This window comes from Miscanthus floridulus, chromosome 10 (genome assembly GCF_019320115.1).
Source record: "Miscanthus floridulus cultivar M001 chromosome 10, ASM1932011v1, whole genome shotgun sequence".
In the NCBI taxonomy this organism is placed as follows: Eukaryota; Viridiplantae; Streptophyta; class Magnoliopsida; order Poales; family Poaceae; genus Miscanthus; species Miscanthus floridulus.
In genome coordinates, this window is record NC_089589.1 from 3,515,972 (window position 1) to 3,531,786 (window position 15,815).

Sequence of the window (15,815 nt, forward strand, 5' to 3'; positions counted from 1 at the left end):
ATCATTAGAAAGACTAGAGCTAAGAATGACAATCTAGAAGCTAAGAATGATTCTCTTTTAGCTAAATGTGATATAGCCGAAAAGGCTAGTGTTGAGCTTAGAGAAGCAAATGATGATATATCATCCAAACTCAAGGAGCTCAAATCTTCTAAGAAAGAGCTTAAAGATAAACATGATAAACTTGAGAGGATACACAATGAGCTCATCACTAGCCACAACAAGCTAAAAGAAGAATATACTACTCTTAAGATTAATAATGATAATCTTGTCATTGCTCAAGAATTTTTATCCAATGAGCCACATGATGCTACTAACGATATTGTTAAGATTGATACAGCTACATCATGTGATGATTTGATCATTGAGAGCATTGAGCAAAGTTCTAGTAGCAAGGGCAAGCAAGTGGTTGAGGCTGATAATTATGATGAGTTTGTCAAGCTCAAGAATGACAATGAAAAGCTCAAGAAAGATCTTGAAGAGATCAAAAGCCACAACACTATTGTGCTAGAAACTCTTGATCATGATGGTGATTTGATCCTTGAGAATGAGAAGCTCAAAGAAGAAAACAAGAAGCTCAAGGAAGAGAAAAACAATGATGTACTCAAGGAAGAGAACAAGAAGCTCAAGTTGGAGAAAGAGCATCTCAAGATTGGATTGAGCAAGTTCACTAGAGGCAAGCATCTTCAAAGTGAGCTAATAATAAATACCATCATGAAGATGGATAGAAGTGGAATTGGATATTTGGTAAATCAAGAGAAGAAGGCTCAAGCTCAACAACAACAACACAAATCAAAGCCAAAGCCAAAGAGATGCTTTGAGTGTGGACAAGAAGGTCACTTTGCCCATGAGTGCCAAACTCCACCACCACAACCCTTGCCCAAGCATGCTAGACCTTTTGCCTTCAATGCTCATTACATGCTTAGAAAGGATTCTAGTGGAAAGATGAAAGTCATGTTCTTAGGACCTCCCAACAAGAATAGGCCTAAGAAAATTTGGGTAGCAAAGTCACTTGTTGAGAAGGTAAAGGGCCCTCAACAAGTTTGGGTTCCTAAAGCTTGATCTCTTGTGTGTAGGTGAACTACAAGACCGGTGGAAGTCATTGGGTTATTGATAGTGGTTGCACACAACATATGACCGGTGATCCTCATATGTTCACCTCACTAGATGAAGAAGTAGATGGACATGAAAGAATCACATTTGGAGATAATTCAAAGGGCAAGGTTAAAGGATTGGGAAAAGTGGTAATATCAAATGATCATTCTATCTCAAATGTGCTATATGTTGCTTCAGTGAGCTTCAACTTGCTATCCGTTGGACAATTGTGTGATCTTGGCTTCTAATGCTTGTTTACCGAGAAGGAAGTTGTTGTATCTAAGAAGGATGATGATCAAGTGATATTCAAAGGATTTAGATATAACAACCTATATCTAGTGGACTTCATCTCCGAAGATGCTAATTTGAAGACGTGCCTTTTCACCAAAACAACACTTAGGTGGCTATGGCATAGAAGACTTACTCATGTTGGGATGAGCTCACTCAAGAAGCTAATGAAGAATGATTTGGTGAGAGGGTTGAAGGATGTGAAGTTTGAGAAGGACAAGCTTTGTAGTGCATGTCAAGCCGGCAAGCAAGTTGCAAATACTCATCCAACCAAAGCTTTCATGTCAACCACAAGAGTGCTAGAACTCCTTCACATGGACTTATTTGGACCAACAACATACAAGAGTTTGGGAGGAAATCTTTATTGTCTTGTGATTGTTGATGACTATTCAAGATACACATGGGTATTCTTCCTTCATGACAAATTCGAAGTTGCATCATGCTTCAAGAAGTTTGCCAAGAGAGCACAAAATGAGTTTGAAGTGAAGCTAAAGAAGATTAGAAGTGACAACGGTAAAGAATTTGACAACACAAACATAGAAGCCTATTGTGATGAAGTTGGGATCAAGCATGAGGTCTCCGCAACATATACTCCTCATCAAAATGGTGTAGTTGAGAGAAAGAACTAGACATTGATCACTCTTGCAAGAACAATGCTAGATGAGTACAACACCCCCGAAGCTCTATGGGTGGAAGCTATCAACACCGCATGCTATGCATCCAACCGCCTATTCCTTCAAAAGTTCCTTGGCAAGACACCTTATGAGTTGCTCAATGGGAAGAAGCCGGACGTCTCCTTCTTTAGGGTGTTTGGTTGCAAATGCTACATCTACAAGAAGCGGCAACACCTAGGGAAGTTTCAAAGACGTTGTGATATTAGTTTTCTTGTTGGTTACTCATCAAAGTCCAAAGCATATAGAGTATTTAATCATGCCACCGGCTTGGTTGAAGAAACATATGATGTGGAATTTGATGAATCTAACGGCTCCCAAGGAGCACATGAAAATCTTGATGATGTAGGTGATGAACCATTGAGGGAGGCTATGAAGAACATTTTGGTTGGAGACATCAAGCCTCAAGATGATGAAGATGATGTACAAGTAATCAATCCACCTTCTTCATCAAATGTGCCACAAGATGGTGAAAAAGATGGGAGAGTAGAAAATAAAGATACTCATGTCTCCCATGATCAAATGGTGGTACAAGCATAAGATGTTGATGCTCCACAACCTTCTCCTCAAGTGGTCAATAGAAGAAATACACCTCTACTACAAGATCATCCACAAGATCTCATCATAGGGAGTCCATCAAAGGGTGTAATGACTCGCTCACAAAAACTTGCTTCATTTATTGCACATCACTCTTTTGTCTCTTGCTTTGAGCCTACTAAGGTAGAAGAAGCTCTTCAAGATCTGGATTGGATAAATGCCATGCATGAAGAGTTGAACAACTTCACCTGCAATGAAGTTTGGACTCTTGAAGAGCGGACAAAAGGTGCAAGAGTTATTGGAACAAAGTGGGTGTTCCTCAACAAGCAAGATGATCAAGGCGTAGTTGTGAGGAACAAGGCAAGACTAGTTGCAAAGGGGTTCTCTCAAGTTGAAGGTTTGGATTTTGGAGAGACCTTTGCACCGGTTGCAAGACTAGAAGTCATCCGTATCCTTCTTGCATATGCATCACATCATGAAATGAAATTATATCAAATGGATGTGAAAAGTGCATTTTTAAATGACTTTATTAATGAACTAGTCTATGTTGATCAACCTCCGGGGTTTAAAGACCCTAGATATCCTAATCATGTTTATAGGTTGTCCAAGGCGCTATATAGGCTTAAGCAAGCCCCAAGAGCTTGGTATGAGCGCCTTCGGGATTTCCTCATTGAGAAGGGCTTTACAATTGGGAAGGTCGACACCATACTATTCACCAAGAAGCTTGATGGACATATCTTCATTTGTCAAGTGTATGTTGATGATATCATCTTTGGATCATCAAATGAAGATTCTTGCAAAGAGTTTGGTGAATTGATGTCGAAGGAGTTTGAGATGTCAATGATTGGTGAGCTTATATTCTTTCTTGGTTTTCAAATCAAGCAAATGAGAGAAGGGATTTTCATCTCTCAAGAGAAATATACAAATGATCTTCTCAAGAGATTCAAGATGGATGAATGTAAGCCAATCAAGACACCAATGCCAACTAATAGACATCTCGACCTAGATGAGGGAGGTAACACGGTTGATCAAACTCTCTACCGCTCTATGATTGGTAGCTTATTATATTTAACCGCATCTAGACCCGACATCATGTTTAGTGTGCATATGTGTGCTAGATTTCAAGCTAATCCTAAGGAAACTTATTTGATTGCCATTTAAAAAAATCCTTAGATATCTTAAGAACACACCAAGCATTGGCCTATGGTATCCCAAAGGAGCTAGATTTGAATTAATTGGCTATTCGATTCGGATTATGCCGGTTGCAAAGTTGATAGAAAAAGAACATCCGGAGGGTGCCATTTGCTTGGTAGATCACTTGTGTCTTGGTCCTCCAAGAAACAAAATAGTGTGGCTTTGTCCACCGCCGAAGCGGAATACATTGCCGCGGGTGCTTGTTGTGCATAAATACTTTATATGAAACAAACTTTGCTAGACTATGGTGTAGTTCTAGAAAAAGTACCTCTTTTGTGCGACAATGAAAGTGCGGTAAAACTTGTAAATAATCCGGTTCAACACTCTCGCACTAAGCACATAGATATCCGCCATCACTTTCTTAGAGATCATGTTGCTAAGAATGATATTTCATTAGAAGGTGTAAGGACCGAGGATCAATTAGCGGATATCTTCACTAAATCGCTAGATGAGGCAACATTTTGTAGATTGCGGAATGAGCTCAATGTTCTTGATTTTAGCAACTTTACTAGAAAATGAGCTTGTGTTGTCCCTTGCATTGCATTGTAATATACAACATGTTTAATGTTTGGTAATGCATAAATGGCTTGTCTAACATGGTTAAGATACCCACCATAAAGTGTGTGAAGAAGCTTAACCTTGGATCAAACTTGACAAGCAACTAGATTTACTTTCAAGTATTGCATTGCATATGCATGAATATTGTTTTGTCGTTTATCTTCAAATGCCCTCTTATTGCCTATTTTCTTAAAAGAATTATAGCCTAGGGCAAAATATTTTGAAAATTTTGAGGGTTTTGAGAGAGGTCACTCACATCAGTCCCAATTGGTGTTTATTTGGATCTTATTGATGTTGGGACTTGATTGGGAACAGGCAGCACGAAGGACTTTGAAGATTTGCTGGAAAAAGAGTGATCGGACGCCGCACCGGACTCTGAAGTCCAGCATCCAGTTAGTTCACAGGAGGTGAACTGCTGCTAAGAAGGAGTGACCGGACGCTGAAACAGTGCTTTCCCAGCATCCGGTCAGATGGCGATCCAGCGTCCGGTCAAGCGAAGAAGACGAAGTCACGATCGACCGGACTCTGGCTGCGTCCGGTCAGTGGTGATCGGACGCGTCCGGTCGTGATTCCAGGGGTTTTGGACCTCTCTGGAATCGACCGGACGCTGGGTGGCAGCGTCCGGTCGCTGCCACCGGAGCGTCCGATCAATATTAATCATGCGGGATTCCAACTCTTATCTCGTTTCCTTTTCTATCACGGTTGAGGCCACCATATATTCGAGTCACCTGTTGACCTAAAGCCCCAACCGTCGCGCCGACATCGCCGAGCCTGTGCCCTAGCAGCGCATCTCGCCGACGCCGCCCTGCTCCAACGCCCATATGCCGCCGCCGCACAGCCGCGTCTTCCCACGCCAGCACCGCCACACCACGCATTCTCGAGCCCGCGCGCCGCCGCACGCCCAGCGAGCCACCACATCCGCACCACCGTAGCTTGCCCGTGCCGTATCCTAGCACCGCTCGCAGCACATCAGAGCCGCCGTGCCACCTCCCTACGCCGTTACCTTGCGCCAGCGCCTCCCCTGCTGCATTGCTCCACCCAACAGAGCCACATTCACCGCGTAGTGCCAACCCTAACCCTAGCTGACCTAGTGGTTCTCTGTGATCCATTCCTTGTTCTTCGGTTCACCGTTTTGTCAGGTAGCAAGCCCTCGTTTCCAATTTCATATCTATTGCTTGCTTTCTTAGGGTTTCATATCTCTAGATATATTGTAATTATTTATATATCTGATCTATTTCATCGTGTAGCGAGTTGGTGTTTGTTGAGGTCTCATTGGCAGTTGTTAGTCAACTCAAGGCCAAGCTCACGAGTACGGATCGAGATCAAGCCTCGAAAGTGACAGTTGGTAGTTGATCTTTATCAGCGGCAGTTGTTCTTTTTAGATCCATCAGATGGCTCATGTCAAGAATGTCAGAGGAGGTCCTGGTGATGAGGATTCGAGGCCCCTGCCTCGCCAGTCTATAGATACAAAAGGCAAGGCAATGAAGAAGCTGGCAACAAAGAAGCGGAAGTACCCTAATGTAGATACAGCGAGAGCTGCAGCAGTTACAGAGGCCGTAAAGCGCGCAGAGAGAGGAGGTGCTAGGAGTGGTGTTATTATTGCAGATCAGCTTTCACCAGCAACGAGGGCTGCACTTGAGCAGGTTGAGCACCGTCATGGTGGTCTAGCTGGGACTGTCATGCTTGCGGGACGGCGAGTTGTCTTGGATGAGAGTCAGCCTCAGGGGGAGTCATAGCAGGAGCCACAGCTAGCAGAGCAGACTCAGGAGGGAGAGCAGGCACATGAAACAGAGTCGACACCTCAGCCACAGCTACGCCGCTATAGTCGTACCCGTGCTCCAGTCACACTGAGGCTAGAGACACAGCGGAGGGGTTCTTGTCCACCGCCTAGACCACAGGGTCCGCCTCCAGTGACTCATCTAGATTTGAGGGCCGCCACGGCCAAGCAGGTGCAGCAGCTTAGATTTGTGGAGTTTGAGCAGTGGTTCCCACCGAGGAGGGATGACAGAGCTTCTGCAGGAAGATTTTTATAATGCATATCTTAACAGTGGGGCTGTATTCAGATCTCAGAGGGTATGCAACATTGAGTCCATTGTAGCAGCAGCCGGAGAGCATATTTGCCCCTACCTATCTTACTTGTTAGGGCTGACAGACTTACTCAGATGGACAGGCTTATATGTTCCATCTTGGGTCCATGAGTTCTATGCTACTCTCTGGATTGACCTGCACCATAGATTTATACACTTTGCATTTAGAGGTAGAGATTACAGGTTGATGAGCTCTAGGGTCAGGAAGATTCTCAGGCTTCAGGAGCAACCTGTCCAGCTACATGAGGTTTGCTATGGTCAGGCAGCGCCTCCCAGATGCCCTCATGGCGGTATGGTGCCCCCTACAAATTTGGTTCGTCATTGCTTCACAGAGCCTTTTGGCGAGGGATCGAGCAGAACACCCAGTGAAGATTCTCAGGCTTCAGGAGCAACCCGTCCAGCTACATGAGGTTTGCTATGGTCAGACAGCACCTCCTAGATGCCCTCATGGTGGTATGGTGCCCCCTACAGATTTGGTTCGTCATTGCTTCACAGAGCCTTTTGGCGAGGGATCGAGCAGGACACCCAGTGATCTCACTTCTACTGCTCGAGTGCTTGAGGCTATCATGAGGAGGACACTACTTCCTAGGATGGGGTGTCACGAGGGCTTGACTCGCATACAGTTATGGCTTCTCAACTCTCTTATGTAGCAAACGGTATTTGATATTTGAGATCTTCTTCTATCAGAGATGGAGGATACTATTGCTGAGGGGTTCAGAGGTCATCGACAGTTGCCCTATGCCCACTGGATCACTTTTCTTATTCACAGGGCAGTTACTGTGAGGCTATCTGAGATGCTAGCAGAGTACAGTGGTGCTACTACAGAGTTTCCTGTCTACAACATGACTCAGATGATACGCCACAGTGCAGTGAGGCCACCTAGTCAGCCGCACTGCGTCCAGATATGCCAGAGTCTGCAGCCTAGCAGGATGAGACCATCAGGGGCATTGCAGCTACAGAGGAGGAGGAGCTTGATGCTCAGCAGGAGGGCATGGTAGAGAGCGACCCTAGTGACAGCTCAGATGACGACTACTAGGCTATCCCTCAGATGCCTCCACGATGACATGATGTTGAGGCTGGTAGCTCCAGTTCAGCTCCACTTACACCGCAGACAGACCCCGCTCTACTTGCCATACTTGAGCGGATGAGGCAGGATCAGGCTCGCCAGACACAGGAGACCGCCGCTACTTTCGCACAGTTTCAGACTAGGCGGGATGAGTTCTAGCGACAGCAGCAGGCGATCCAACAGCAGCAGGCTATACAGCAGCAGCAGCAGGCCATGCATCAGCAGCAGCTTCTCATGCAGCAGCAACTACTTGGGTTTATGCAGCATGTTGTGACAGCTATTGGGGCTCCACCGCCACAATCTTCGCCCCAACTTGGTCAGCCTGCCACCACTTCTATGACTCCAGCATTATAGCCTAGTGGGCTTTAGAGTCAGGGACAGCCACCAGCACAGTTTGCTTCACCTACAGAGCAGGTGTCCCAGTGGTTTGCCTCGCCAGTGCCAGCCCCGCAGTTCACACCTTTTCAGACGGGCTTCACACCGGCTCAGACTTCCTCGCTGCAAGTGCTAGAGACTACAGTTTCTAGGAGCCTTGGTGCTTCCTTCAGTGAGTTGATAGGGCAGCATACTCCGCCATATCTACATGTCCTAGGTCCTTCTACAGTTGCACCTGTTACTGGGACTATAGAGACGCTCCCTTCCTCTATTGCATCATCAGAGCCACCTACTTCAGTGGTACATGCACAGTCTACGGCCGCTCCAGTCCCTGATCCGACCCAGACCGCTTCAGCATCGCTTCCTGCTACAGAGGGTCAGACTGCTCAGAGCTAAGAGTCAGATGATGATGGCACCCAATTCTAGCTCGCTCCTCGTACCTTAGTGCCCGGCTCGTCCACTGCAGACCCGCCCACCGACCCTTAGGTTTTGGTGTTTGACGCCAAAGGGGGAGAGGGTTCGAGTATGTTAGTCTTAGGGGGAGCGACATATCTAGAGGGAGTGTAGTTTATCTATTAGGTTATCTATCATATTTGTGTTTTTTTGTGTGATACACTACACTATTATGCATTCATGTGTTTACTTTCATGCACCAAACTATATTTATGTGATAGTGATATCTACGTGATCGTGATAGTTATGTGATATGTGACATGTGTGCTCTCTACTTTGAATTATTTATATGTCATATCACTTGTGTTATGCTCATTTGCTTTGCTTCCGCGTTCTTACTCCGATGTAAATGAGCTTTATTACTTGTACTCATGCTTATTTCAAATCTATTGAGTACATCATGTTGGCTTGGGTCATATAAGCTTGTCTAACTCTCTTGTTCTTATTGCTAAAAGCTTATATGATCCAAGCATGTTAAAAAACTCATCTCTTTCACATACTCGAGGCGGTATTGTCATCAATCACCAAAAAGGGGAAGATTGAAAGCATCTAGGCCCCTAGTTGGGTTTCGGTGATTAATGACAATACGTGATTACTGTGACTAACGTGTGTTTTGTAGAGGCAATTAAGTTAGGTCACGGTAATGGAGATCGATTGGGCAATCATGGTGGTCATGCCCCTACGATGGAAATCGTTTCGGTTTTCAAAAGATGGATGACAAGGTTAAGGATGGACTAGTTCTAAGTGTCGTTTGGTGTTGAAGAGACACTTAGAGTAGTTTAGGACTTTGTTTTTCCTTTGGCCGTACTATTAAGGGGGTATGGACGGGTAGCTTGACCTAGGTGAGTCTAGTGAGTTAGGTGTGGTGCACACTTGTTAAATCTAGCACTAGGTAGCTCCTAAAAAGCCCTTAGATCTATTGGAGCAAACTTCACTCACGCATGATCGAGAGTTGGAAGTGAATGGAGGATCAAATGTTGACCGGACGCTGGTTCCGGAGTAACCAGACGCTGGCTCAGATTTCGGTCAGTTCATTTGATCAAGGTGAAATCGTCTAGCGCGACCGGACGCTAAGAGGTGAGCGACCGGACGCTGGGTGCCAGCGTCCGGTCGACTCCAGTAAGGTTCCAAAGAGGGAAAATCGTGACCGGACGCGTCCGGTCATAACTTAAACACTGGAGTTCGGGGTGAACTGACCGGAGCGTCCGATCACCCCGCAGAGGCACATAACGGTTCGTTTTTCAACCAAGGTTATAAATACTTCCTCCATTCATGTGAGGGGGTACTTTTGCTCATTCCAACAGCTGAGAAACACCTTTGAGAGTGCCAAGAAGAGCAAGGTCATTGTGAGGTGATTGAGATTTGAGACTCCCAAAGAGAGCCCTCATTAGTGAAAACAAGAGTAGCAAAGTGTGCATTCACCCTTCTCATTAGGCTTGTCGTGGTCAAGTGAGAGTTCATGCTTGTTACTCTTGGTGATTGCCATCACCTAGACGGCTTGGTGGTGATTGGGAGCTTGGTGATCATCCGGAGAGCTTGTGGATGACCCGACTCAAGTTGTGAGTGGTTGTGGGTGATTCACCACGACGGAGTGTCGAAGAATCAACCCGTAGAGAGCACTTGATCCTTGCGCGGATCAAGGGGGAGTTACACCCTTGCGCGGGTGCTCCAACGAGGACTAGTGGGGAGTGGCGACTCTTCGATACCTCGGCAAAACATCGCCGCGTTCCTCCTTCTCTCTTTACTTTGAGTATTTACTTTGAGCAATTCAATTTTTGTCATTTACATTCTTAGAATTGCTATGCTAGAGTAGGATTGGAACATATGTTGCTAAACTTTTGTGGGTTAGATCAATAAAAACACTTTGTAGGCACAAGGGGTTAATTGGGCTAACCGTAGGATTTAATTATTGCAAAGAAATTTAGAATTGGCCCAATTGACCCCGCCTCTTGGGCATCTTGATCCTTTCAGTATATATAAATATTGTTAAACGCTGAAGGGAAGATCATTTCTTGGGCTCAAAATACTGTATACTTACTGAAGAATTTCCTGTGGGTGGGAATGCATGGTGAAAGAAGTTTTTTTTTTGTCAACAAAAGCATCCGACTCACCATAGTTAATGGCTAAATCTAAGCTAGACAGTGGTTTTTTCTTTGTTGTGCCTCATTCCCAACCTGCTAGTACGTAGTAACTGCGAATATACCTTTGTTCTGTTGTAGGCTACAACCACAATTACAACAGCGTACAGTAACAAGCTTCTCCTAAACACATAACAGTCGAAGGCTTGAAGCTGACTACAAACCACAATTACAACAGCATCCACACATACCACTGGTTACCCTTCTCGACGCATTGTAACCAACGCAATGCCAGAAAAAGGTTAAGAACTCTCCTCCAGAGTCAGGTCTATACTTGTTCTCTTTGCGTTCCAACTGGGGGCAATGTGTACAAGTAATTTGGCCTACACCCCAGCCAGAATCTCCCATCGGTTTTCTTAGTCCTAGTTGTCGATAAGGTCCTTGGCTAACATAGCACATTGCTGCACTATGTTCATACTCAGCTTGCCATCCTCACTGTCTTGCACAGCAGCTGATGTTACACTCCTATACTGCAGAAGCAAGCGACAAGAACATGTTATAAACGATAGGCAATATAAACGACGAAGAACAGTAGATCAAGCATAGGGGACACGAGATTTTAACGTGGAAAACCCTCCCAAGGTGGAAGGGAAAAAACCACGGGCACCAGCCAGCAAATCTTCACTATATCAGGTGAGGTTACAAACGTAGGGGATTTACAACTTTTCTTATCCCAAGACGACGGCTTACATGAAGTATATATAGATGGAAAACCCTAATAGGTGACGATCCGTACCCGGCAGAAATTAGCCTTTATCTTATACATAACTGAATTTGGATCACAGCTCAACAGAACAGACAATCGGACATAGTATAAAAATAGGGGTGACCAATTACTGGGCAGTGCTCTGCATTGTTACTGATGTCATTTTTGTGTATTCCTCTTTTATCTTCTTCAGTTTCACCACCACGTTCCTCATTGACATCCTTTCTTCAGGCGAGCCACTTGAGCAGAGCAAGCCCATCTCGAATATTGGCACAAGAGAATCATTCAGGTCATGGATAGAAGCAGCTTCCTGCAGGAGCTGGTCATCCAGAACAGAGGCAAGTTCAGATGGAAATGCTTGATGAACCCACTGTCTGATGCTCAGGTCTCCATCGAACAGCAGATCTGTGGGTCCCTTTCCAGTGAAGACTTCAAGGAGCATGATTCCATAGCTGAACACGTCACTCTTGCGTGATGCCTTTCCAAGAGATCCGTACTCTGCTTAAGAAAGTTCACAAAACAGAGATTCAGCATAATTGATGGACACAATAAATAAATTCTAAACTAGGTTTGGCAAGAGTACAAAATGCTCTCGTACCTGGTGCCATGTACCCAAGTGTTCCAGGCATGGTTGCACTGATCATGGAACTGTCATCACCCAATAGCAACTTTGCTATACCAAAGTCTGCTACATGCGCTGTCATGTCATCGTCAAATAGCACGTTGGCAGGCTTCAAGTCACAGTGCAGGACCACCTCGTGGTGCTCGTGGTGTAGATACTCCATTGCCATCGACACATCCAGCATGATGTCGAGCCTCTTGAGGAACCCAAGGTGTCTTCTTCCTTCAGCGTGTAGGAGCATATCCAGGCTTCCATTGGGCATGTACTCAAGCACCAATATTCTGAGGTCCAGGTTGGAGCAGGTGTTTAGTATCTTTATCAGATTCCGGTGTCGAGCCATGTGAAGCACACGGCACTCAGCATCGAAGCTTCTAATTGCTTTTTCCAGTTGCATGTCTAGAACTTTTACTGCAACCACCAATCCAGTGTTCAGTTGGCCCTTGAAAACTTTTCCAAAGCTCCCAGTCCCCAACAGGTTATTGTCGGAAAAATTATCAGTGGCGCGAACAAGCTCATGGTAGGAGAGTAACCTATGGCTCATGTCATCTCTTTGGCCAGAAACAGAGGCATGTACTTCTCTCTTGTTTCTGAGTTTCCTTCTTATCATTAGGTAAACAAAAAGAACAATAGAAGCAAATGCTATGATGGCAGCAGGGAGTAGATATTTTAGCAAATGCATGTCATTTGAGTTAGACCTCATAAGACATGGTGAAAATCCTAGACGGGGAGCACCACATAGTCCAGCATTCCCAATCAATGATGACAAGGTGATGTTTGAGAAAACGCCTCCGTCTGGTATCTTACCTTCTAGCTTATTAAAGGAGAGATCCAAGATTGTTAAGGAGAGATTGGCAAGGAACTTGGGAATGGCACCAGAGATATTGTTTGAGGAGATATCGAGTGATGCTAAGTTGATCAGCTCTTGAAAAGATTCTGGGATTGTGTCCTCAAATGAGTTGTGTGATAGATTTAAATCATGGAGCATCCTAAGCTGTCCAAATGAATCAGGGATTTTTCCGGTCAAAAAGGTGGAAGATATAAAAATTTGATCCACCTGTTTTAGACCACTAACATCAGCCGGTAGGGCACCAGAAAAATAATTGTAAGAAAGATAGAGTCCGAGAAGTTTATCCAGGTGGAATAAGCTAGCCGGTATTGTTGAATTTAAGTGGTTATAAGCCAACACGAGGGCCTCTATCTTGGTGAGGTTTCCTATGCTATCGGGTATAGGACCAAACAATTTGTTTTCCAAGAGATACAGTCTTTGTAAGCTTGTCAACATACCAATTTGTGTTGGGATAGGACCTGACATATCATTGCCTGAGATATCAAGGTATCCCAGATTTTGCATCAATGTGATCGATTCTGGTATTGCTCCCGTTAGTAGGTTGTTGTGAAGATCAATCTGGTAAAGATTACTTAAGTTTGCCAAGGTTGGTGGAAGCACACCTGTTATCTTGTTGTAGCCTGCATAAAACTCTCTAAATTCTGTGGACAGGTTTCCCACATGGTCAGGGAGTTCCCCAGTGAAAGAATTAGAAAATATGCCAACCTCCTGGAGCTGCCTACAATTGGAAAGAGAGGACAGGAAGCCAAGATTTCCGTTGAAATTATTATATGACAGTTCAAACGTGATCAGAGCTTGGATGTTCCCAAGTGTGGCTGGTACTGATCCAGACAACTGATTTTGTTGAAGATTTAGGTTATACAGATTAGATAAATTTGTGAGACTGGTTGGCATTGGACCTGTTAGCTAGTTGGTTCCAAGATGCAGATATGAGAGTCCTCGCATTAGGCCTAATTCAGTTGGAATATCTCCTGTCAGGTTGCAGAAAGATAGGCCTAGAACAGTAAGACTGGTGAGATTACTAAGAACAGCTGGGATAGATCCAACAAGGTGATTATTGCCCAACAGAATAGTTGTGAGTTGGGGTAGTTGAGCCAACCATGTTGGCACAGTATCAAAGAAAGAATTGAAGGCCAATGAGAGAAATTGCAGTTGTTGGCATCCTGAAAGCGCTAGTGGTATCCCACCTACAAAGTTGTTCTTATGCAAGTAAAACCCCTGCAACACCGGTAGGCTAAAACTTTGATTGCTAGGAATTGACCCAGATAGATTGTTTTGTCCTAGTGACATGACTTGCAGCAGTGACATGTTGAACATGGTCGTGGGTACTGTGCCAGAGAGCTGATTGAGTTGCAGGTCCATGTACTCTAGCCGGGGCAGGGAGCCCACACCGTGAGGTATCGTACCTGATAGCATGTTGTTTCCAAGGTCGATGTACCTCAGTGAAGGTGTGTTATTGAAAAGATATGGCGGTATTTCACCACTTAACTCGTTATTTTTCAAAGAAAGGCGCTGAAGATTGGGCAGATTCTGTAGCAGCTCCGGCAAGATCTGCTTGGAGAGACTGTTGTAACCAAGGTCAAGAAGGTACAGCTGTGAGAGATTGCCTATGGTACTAGGAATGGCGCCGGAGAGGCCATTTCCAGCGAGACTTAGTTCCCTAAGGCGATGTAGCCTACCAAGATCGGAAGGAATTGTACCGGAGAGGTCCGGTGTTTGTGAGGTTGAGCAGCATGAGGAAAGAGAGGTTACCGAGATGTGGGCTGAGCTCTCCTTGGAGTGACACACCTGGCAAAGATAGCGCGGTGACAGCGCTGCCGGCGGCGGCTGCATGAGACGCCGACCCAGCGACAGAAGGACACGTTGGTTGTCCAGTTGCTGGCAAGGACACCCAGAGGATCGGCGAGCTGGCCTTTGAAAGCCAGGAGCGCCGCGAGGTCAGTGTCGCTGCCATTGATGTTGTTGGGAGTCAGACTTGGGCCCGGAGAAGACGAAGAAGCAGAAGCAACACCAGTAACTAGAACTGACAGTAAGGTGGCCAACAATAACACCAGCACGAACGAGCTGCTTGCAGGAGTCCATTGGAGCTGCTTGCAGAAGACACAGAGAAATGCATACAGAGATCGAGTGTGTTGTGGTGCACCTCCATGGACTGCTCCGTAGCAACATTTTGTAGGAAAGTAGTAGCCCGATTTTATTGGTCGGATGGCCATATTGGTCGCTTGCCTTGGCTGGGCTTGTTTGGCTAATATGTTGACTGATAATTACCCGTTGCCGGCCAGAGGAATGAAGAAAGAAAGGCTTGTTCCTGGTATAGTTGTACACTACTTGTACTTGGTCACACCTGGCTGCTCGTAATGCCTGTAGGTTTGTATCTGAGATAGACGTGCCCATACTAAATTCCAGGTCCGTCAAAGTCATCCAGGGTCCAACCAAAACGCGACGATCATGGTGGAAAATATATATACTGGAGCCTGCAGATTCTCACCTAAGAAGAGAGAGTAGCAGCATGAATGTGCTCCTTGATAAGTAATAAGTTACTTTTTAGATTACGAAGTAATAAGTTACTGATTTCATTTCCTTCCTTCGCCGGCTGCTGTATTCCTTTTCCCCTCTTCTAATCTGCTATGTACGCACACCAGAGCTAACAGGATTGCCTCTGCTAGCTTGTGAATTGTGGTGCTTCCTTGTGAAGTAATCAACTGCCGACCATGGCCGGTGATAGGACATGAGGATGATGTGGTCCACCAGCACCACTGAATGGAGAAATTCTAACACAATATTACACTTTCAAACCCTGCCAGTTTGTCAAAGATGGAGTAAAGAGAGTGATTTGGACCTTGTGCAAACTCTGTTATCTAAACCTATCATCTATGTCTATTTGTGCGCGCTCTCCGTTTAGGAACCACATGTTTCCTGTGTTTATGCTTGTTGTTATTATACATGTCTCAGTGTCTGGCTGAATTAAGGGCCTAAGCATCAGGATTTGTAATGAAGGCTCACGGGGGCTTGCAATTCTTCCATAGTAACGAGTTGTCATTGTATATGTTCACGCGCTGCACTGTTCTTCGGGACAAGAGTGGTTGATGACTGACTCAAAGTCTTTGTCAAGTGTGGAGGGAGAAGTATGCTGAGCTGTGCTGAGAACACGTACCGAAGAATAGCGAAGGAAATATCGGGG

The 15,815-nt window shown here is 45.1% G+C and overlaps 1 pseudogene; it reads right to left on the minus strand.

Moving 5' to 3' along the window:
- Positions 1–11,116: 11,116 nt before the first annotated feature.
- Positions 11,117–15,586, minus strand: LOC136487511 (probable LRR receptor-like serine/threonine-protein kinase At3g47570; annotated as a pseudogene).
- Positions 15,587–15,815: the final 229 nt, after the last annotated feature.